Source organism: Metopolophium dirhodum, unplaced genomic scaffold, assembly GCF_019925205.1.
Source record: "Metopolophium dirhodum isolate CAU unplaced genomic scaffold, ASM1992520v1 scaffold35, whole genome shotgun sequence".
Classification (NCBI taxonomy): domain Eukaryota; kingdom Metazoa; phylum Arthropoda; class Insecta; order Hemiptera; family Aphididae; genus Metopolophium; species Metopolophium dirhodum.
The window spans coordinates 1-7,500 of NW_026869923.1; the positions used below are offsets into that span (position 1 = coordinate 1).

Below are 7,500 nucleotides of genomic sequence, written 5' to 3' on the forward strand. Positions count from 1 at the left end.
TTTGCCGTCACAACTTGGGCGGACGACCGGAGGCGGCCGCGCGAGCGCGGTTTTCCACGGTCGAACCGCCAATCTCGCACCACCGGAGCGGCCGACGGGCGGGCGGACAGTCCCCGGGGAGGACTGCCGCCGCCGTCGGACGCCTGCCGGCGGCGCATCGGTCTGGCCGAGTATCCGGTATACGACCCTCAGACAGGCGTGGCCCGGGACCCGCGGGTCACCGAGGCCGCAATGTGCGTTCGACTGGTCGATGTTCGTATAACCTGCGGATTACACGACGACGCGCAGATAGCTGCGGTCTTCATCGATCCACGAGCCAAGTGATCCGCTGTTCGGGGTCGGGTGTTTTTTTTTGTCGACGAAACTTCTACCGGCCACGCGCCGTGCGCGGACGCACGGCGGGGCCCGTATGGTCTTTCGACGTTAACCATCTTTCGGTCGACGCTCGGTCGGGGGTCGCGGCGCGCGGGCGGTCGGCGAGCTAGTCGCGAGCGCACGCGGCCACGGGGTCGGATTAGGCGCGCGCGAGACCGGCAAGTGCTGCCGGTACCGCGGGCCCGTCTCTAATGATCCTTCCGCAGGTTCACCTACGGAAACCTTGTTACGACTTTTACTTCCTCTAAACGGCCGATTTCGGTCATCTTCGCGATCGCGCGACGACCCAGCCCCCGAGGGGGCCGAATAACGCGCGTCCACTCCGAAGACCTCAATGCGACCGTTCAATCGGTAGTAGCGACGGGCGGTGTGTACAAAGGGCAGGGACGTAATCAACGCGAGCTGATGACTCGCGCTTACTGGGAATTCCTCGTTCACGTGGAAAAATTGCAAGCCACGATCCCTAAGCACGAAGGAGGTTCAGCGGGTTACCCGGAAGCCTGTCGGCCCAGGAATGTTAACACACGCTGATTCCTTCAGTGTAGCGCGCGTGCGGCCCAGAACATCTAAGGGCATCACAGACCTGTTATCGCTCAGTCTCGTGCGGCTATTTTCGTCCGCCGCCTGTCCCTCTAAGAAGAGTTTAAGCTCCTGGGAGCCGGCGGTAGCCCTAGTAACGTATCGTGATCCGCCGGCGACGGCCGCGAACACGGCGCGCTTCACCACGGAGCCCGACGCACGACGGACGCGCGCCGACCGGAGGTTGCCCCCCGGCCGACACACGCCCGCCGCACGCCGGGACGCGGATGGCGCGGCCGCGCTCGACGACCGCCGTGGACGACGGGCGAACGCGTTCGGGGATACCGGGCCGAGCCGACGGGTACGCGAACACGAACGGCCGAAACCGCCCGCGCCGCGCACACGCCGACCCGGGGTTACCCGCCTAGTTAGCAGGACAGAGTCTCGTTCGTTATCGGAATTAACCAGACAGATCGCTCCACCAACTAAGAACGGCCATGCACCACCACCCACCGAATCAAGAAAGAGCTCTCAATCTGTCAATCTTTCCGGTGTCCGGGCCTGGTGAGGTTTCCCGTGTTGAGTCAAATTAAGCCGCAGGCTCCACTCCTGGTGGTGCCCTTCCGTCAATTCCTTTAAGTTTCAACTTTGCAATCATACTTCCCCCGGAACCGAAAAGCTTCGGTTTCCCGGAAGCTGCCCGCCGGGTCGTTAATGAAACGCCGGCGGATCGCTAGCTGGCATCGTTTACAGTTAGAACTAGGGCGGTATCTGATCGCCTTCGAACCTCTAACTTTCGTTCTTGATCATACGAGAACGTACTTGGCAAATGCTTTCGCGTCAGTTCGTCTCGAGACGATCCAAGAATTTCACCTCTAACGTCTCGGTACGAATGCCCCCGCCCGTCTCTGTTGATCATTACCTCCGGTCCCGAAAACCGGCCCGGCGGGACGCGCGGGCGACTGGCGCCCGCGGCCCGGCGGCCCGCGCACGGAAACGCCCCGGAGGGCGATTTCGCGCGCCCGCGAAGGGCGGAGATGCGCGGGACCGAGGTCTTGTTCCATTATTCCATGCGACCAGTATTCAGGGCCTTTTGACGAGACGGCCGTGAAGCCGCCCCGCCAGATTTGAGCCTGCTTTGAGCACTCTAATTTGTTCAAAGTAAACGTGTCGGCCCGCCGACGGCAATCGGTGAAGATCACCGCGCAGCAAGATTGGAGTAGGCGGCCGCCGTCGTCGAACCCCGACGGCCGCGCGACGCGTGGCCGCGCGGCGCGCCGGAAGCCCGAGACACGTGTCCGCCTGCCGACAATACGTCCGGCCGACGTGCCGGTAACTAACACCCCCGAGACGGCTGACGAGCGCGACGACGACCGCGCCGACGGGACACGTGGTCCCGCGACACGGCCGGCCGCGACACGACGGACCGCCAGGGTGGTCCGGCACCGCCCAGACACAGATCCGACTACGAGCTTTTTAACCGCAACAACTTTAATATACGCTATTGGAGCTGGAATTACCGCGGCTGCTGGCACCAGACTTGCCCTCCAATTGATCCTCGTTTAAAGGTTTTAAAGTGTTCTCATTCCGATTACGGGGCCTCGGATGAGTCCCGTATCGTTATTTTTCGTCACTACCTCCCCGTTCCGGGAGTGGGTAATTTGCGCGCCTGCTGCCTTCCTTGGATGTGGTAGCCGTTTCTCAGGCTCCCTCTCCGGAATCGAACCCTGATTCCCCGTTACCCGTTACCACCACGGTAGGCATGGAACCTACCGTCGACAGTTGATAAGGCAGACATTTGAAAGATGCGTCGCCGGTACGGAGACCGTGCGATCAGCTCGAAGTTATTCAGAGTCACCAGGTCTTTGCGCGGGCCGCGATCGGGACGCGCACGAAGCGCGCCGCGACGGGCCGGTTTTGATCTAATAAAAGCGTTCCTCCCGCGAGCGACGCCCGAGGGCGCCGCGACGGTCGGAACTCTGTCGGCATGTATTAGCTCTAGAATTACCACAGTTATCCAAGTAACTTGGGTACGATCTAAGGAACCACAACTGATTTAATGAGCCTTTCGCGGTTTCACCTTAATGCGGCTTGCACTGAGACATGCATGGCTTAATCTTTGAGACAAGCATATGACTACTGGCAGGATCAACCAGGGATCTCGGTTTTACAACAACTGCGTCCCGTGACGGATCCCCGCGGCGACGCCGACCAAGGGGCGACGACGACGCGGACACTCGTCTCGGGACGCGTGCGTCCGAGCGCCGGTCCGCCCGTGGGCGAGCCGACGCCGAGGAAGGTCGAAACGACCGTGACCGGTATACGGTCACGGCGCACGACCGACCGCGGTTCGAGTGGGATACGTGCGCGGACGGGCGCCCGTAAACCGCGCGCTTCGGTCGACGCGAGCGCCGCACTGAGCACCCGCAGAACGCGGGGCGACTGCGGCGGCGGTCGCGTGCGGTAGACCGAACACACGCGGAGAGCGAGCGCTCGCCCGACGCGACGTGACCCGTGCGTTGACGAGAGTCGGGGTTAGCGCGTACGCCGTCCGTTTTCAGCGGACGGAGAATTACCGCGCTAGCGCCTCTCGCCAGGTTTATAACGGCCCCCAGCCGAGATCGTGGGGGAAGCCGGGACGCGACGCGAAGTCCGTCGTCCCGGGGCTTCGCCCCGGCGACCGCCGGGCACGGCGACGATGGCCGGCCGCGGCGGGAATGTTTTGGCGTCGAGAGCTCGTAACTTGCGGAACGGTAACGGGAGTCGTCATCGATTTTTGAAAAAAACGATTTGCGCGTCGGAGGCCCACCGGAAGGCGGGCCTGCGACGCCGGTTGAGTTTTGCCACTCGGCGTGCGAGATGGGTCGGTCGCCGAAACTTGGACGGATACCATCGAAGGGCACTGGATTGCTGACCATTCCGAAGACTGGGGCAGACCGGTGCGCGGCGATGGACGCGTCGGCTTCGGCGTCGCCCGTGGCTTTGCTGTCGTACGTGATTGGCGATCGGACGCCGGCGGAACGCCGACGACCGAGTCGCTCACAAATTTACAAAATCTCGAGTTTCACAATGTGCGACGGGGGTATTCACGCGTAGTGGTACACCCGAGTCGAAGGAACTTCGCCATCACCGTGCGTAGCGGTTAGCCGAGAATCGAAAATCCGTCAATCACCGTGCGTAGCGGTTAGGCGAAAATCACAAAATCCGTGCGTAGCGGTACGGCCGCGGATAAAGGATTACCGATTTAAATGTCGCGGACACCGGTGTCCTATAGTACTCGGAACGTACGACGTGAACACGTCTCGGGTACGTCGAGATCGAACCAACGGTTAACGAGTTATTGCACACGGAAAAACTACGTTCGAAAAGTTGAATTCGAAATCGTGTCGACGGACATCGCCGGGGCTGCCGTCATGTGCACCACCCCGGCACCGACGAATAACCGAGGACGTCGAGTGAAAAAAAAAAATCGAATTTTCACACACGGTGGTCCGTGCGACGAGACGGTACGGCGGGCGCGCAGCTCGGCGACGGTAATCACCCCTGTAACGTCGCGGTCAGCGCAGAAATTCTACGCGGTAAAGGTTTTCGGCAAAGGGGGATATCCCTGGACAACGACTCTGCGGTCTGCCCGTGATGAACGGTACGGTCGATGTCACCGGCAAACCGTGAAAACGGTTGACCGAGACCCCGCCGTCGGAATACAGTCAATCACAGTGCGTAGCGGTTAAGCGAAAATCAAATATCGGTCTATCTCCGTGCGTAGCGGTACGGCCGCGGATAAAGGATTACCGATTTAAATGTCGCGGACACCGGTGTCCTATAGTACTCGGAACGTACGACGTGAACACGTCTCGGGTACGTCGAGATCGAACCAACGGTTAACGAGTTATTGCACACGGAAAAACTACGTTCGAAAAGTTGAATTCGAAATCGTGTCGACGGACATCGCCGGGGCTGCCGTCATGTGCACCACCCCGGCACCGACGAATAACCGAGGACGTCGAGTGAAAAAAAAAAATCGAATTTTCACACGCGGTGGTTCGGACACGGTCACGGGGACGCCGCCGCGCACCAAGGGCGACTCCGCGCCTCGCCCGTCGAGGAAAAATATTTCCGCGTACGGCACTCCGAGTCCGCGGGACGTAATAATTCTTTACGTTAGTCCACCTCGCACCCGTCGAACGCCGACCAGACAAAAATCGGCAATCGATGAAGGGCACAGTGTCCACGGATCCGGTCACGGGGACGCCGCCGCGCACCAAGGGCGACTCCGCGCCTCGCCCGTCGAAGAAAAATTTTTCCGCGTTCGGCACTCCGAGTCCGCGGGACGTAATAATTCTTTACGTTAGTCCATCTCGCACCCGTCGAACGCCGACCAGACAAAAATCGGCAATCGATGAAGGGCACAGTGTCCACGGATCCGGTCACGGGGACGCCGCCGCGCACCAAGGGCGACTCCGCGCCTCGCCCGTCGATGAAAAATATTTCCGCGTACGGCACTCCGAGTCCGCGGGACGTAATAATTCTTTACGTTAGTCCACCTCGCACCCGTCGAACGCCGACCAGACAAAAATCGGCAATCGATGAAGGGCACAGTGTCCACGGATCCGGTCACGGGGACGCCGCCGCGCACCAAGGGCGACTCCGCGCCTCGCCCGTCGAGGAAAAATATTTCCGCGTACGGCACTCCGAGTCCGCGGGACGTGCTCGCCGAATGCCCGCACCGAATAATACCGGTAAACCACATCCACTTGCCGTATTAATATTTTACGTTAGTCCACCTCGCACCCGTCGAACGCCGACCAGACAAAAATCGGCAATCGATGAAGGGCACAGTGTCCACGGATCCGGTCACGGGGACGCCGCCGCGCACCAAGGGCGACTCCGCGCCTCGCCCGTCGATGAAAAATATTTCCGCGTACGGCACTCCGAGTCCGCGGGACGTAATAATTCTTTACGTTAGTCCACCTCGCACCCGTCGAACGCCGACCAGACAAAAATCGGCAATCGATGAAGGGCACAGTGTCCACGGATCCGGTCACGGGGACGCCGCCGCGCACCAAGGGCGACTCCGCGCCTCGCCCGTCGAGGAAAAATATTTCCGCGTACGGCACTCCGAGTCCGCGGGACGTAATAATTCTTTACGTTAGTCCACCTCGCACCCGTCGAACGCCGACCAGACAAAAATCGGCAATCGATGAAGGGCACAGTGTCCACGGATCCGGTCACGGGGACGCCGCCGCGCACCAAGGGCGACTCCGCGCCTCGCCCGTCGAAGAAAAATTTTTCCGCGTTCGGCACTCCGAGTCCGCGGGACGTAATAATTCTTTACGTTAGTCCATCTCGCACCCGTCGAACGCCGACCAGACAAAAATCGGCAATCGATGAAGGGCACAGTGTCCACGGATCCGGTCACGGGGACGCCGCCGCGCACCAAGGGCGACTCCGCGCCTCGCCCGTCGATGAAAAATATTTCCGCGTACGGCACTCCGAGTCCGCGGGACGTAATAATTCTTTACGTTAGTCCACCTCGCACCCGTCGAACGCCGACCAGACAAAAATCGGCAATCGATGAAGGGCACAGTGTCCACGGATCCGGTCACGGGGACGCCGCCGCGCACCAAGGGCGACTCCGCGCCTCGCCCGTCGAGGAAAAATATTTCCGCGTACGGCACTCCGAGTCCGCGGGACGTAATAATTCTTTACGTTAGTCCACCTCGCACCCGTCGAACGCCGACCAGACAAAAATCGGCAATCGATGAAGGGCACAGTGTCCACGGATCCGGTCACGGGGACGCCGCCGCGCACCAAGGGCGACTCCGCGCCTCGCCCGTCGAAGAAAAATTTTTCCGCGTTCGGCACTCCGAGTCCGCGGGACGTAATAATTCTTTACGTTAGTCCATCTCGCACCCGTCGAACGCCGACCAGACAAAAATCGGCAATCGATGAAGGGCACAGTGTCCACGGATCCGGTCACGGGGACGCCGCCGCGCACCAAGGGCGACTCCGCGCCTCGCCCGTCGATGAAAAATATTTCCGCGTACGGCACTCCGAGTCCGCGGGACGTAATAATTCTTTACGTTAGTCCACCTCGCACCCGTCGAACGCCGACCAGACAAAAATCGGCAATCGATGAAGGGCACAGTGTCCACGGATCCGGTCACGGGGACGCCGCCGCGCACCAAGGGCGACTCCGCGCCTCGCCCGTCGAGGAAAAATATTTCCGCGTACGGCACTCCGAGTCCGCGGGACGTGCTCGCCGAATGCCCGCACCGAATAATACCGGTAAACCACATCCACTTGCTGTAATAACTTTTTCCATCAACCGAACAATCTTCGGCCAAATCACACGTGCTAGCGCGTAGTAGGAAGGCAGATAAATTTAAAAAAAAAAAAGTCGGTCCGTCGGTCCAGGCGACCGCGCGTGAAAAATAATTATCTCAAATAAATCCTATGTCGCTGCGTAGTGGTACGGCCACACGGAATTGAAAAAAAAATTGCGTCTGCCGGGCGACGAACCGCGGCCGAGGGGCAGTCGTCGGTCCGTCGGTCCAGGCGACCGCGCGTGAAAAATAATTATCTCAAATAAATCCTATGTCGCTG

The 7,500-nt window shown here is 60.2% G+C and overlaps 1 non-coding gene across 1 annotated transcript; it reads right to left on the minus strand.

Moving 5' to 3' along the window:
* Positions 1 to 182: 182 nt before the first annotated feature.
* LOC132953421 (5.8S ribosomal RNA) lies at positions 183 to 340 on the minus strand. Its single transcript, XR_009665630.1, has one exon. It is a non-coding gene; the product is annotated as a 5.8S ribosomal RNA (ribosomal RNA).
* Positions 341 to 7,500: the final 7,160 nt, after the last annotated feature.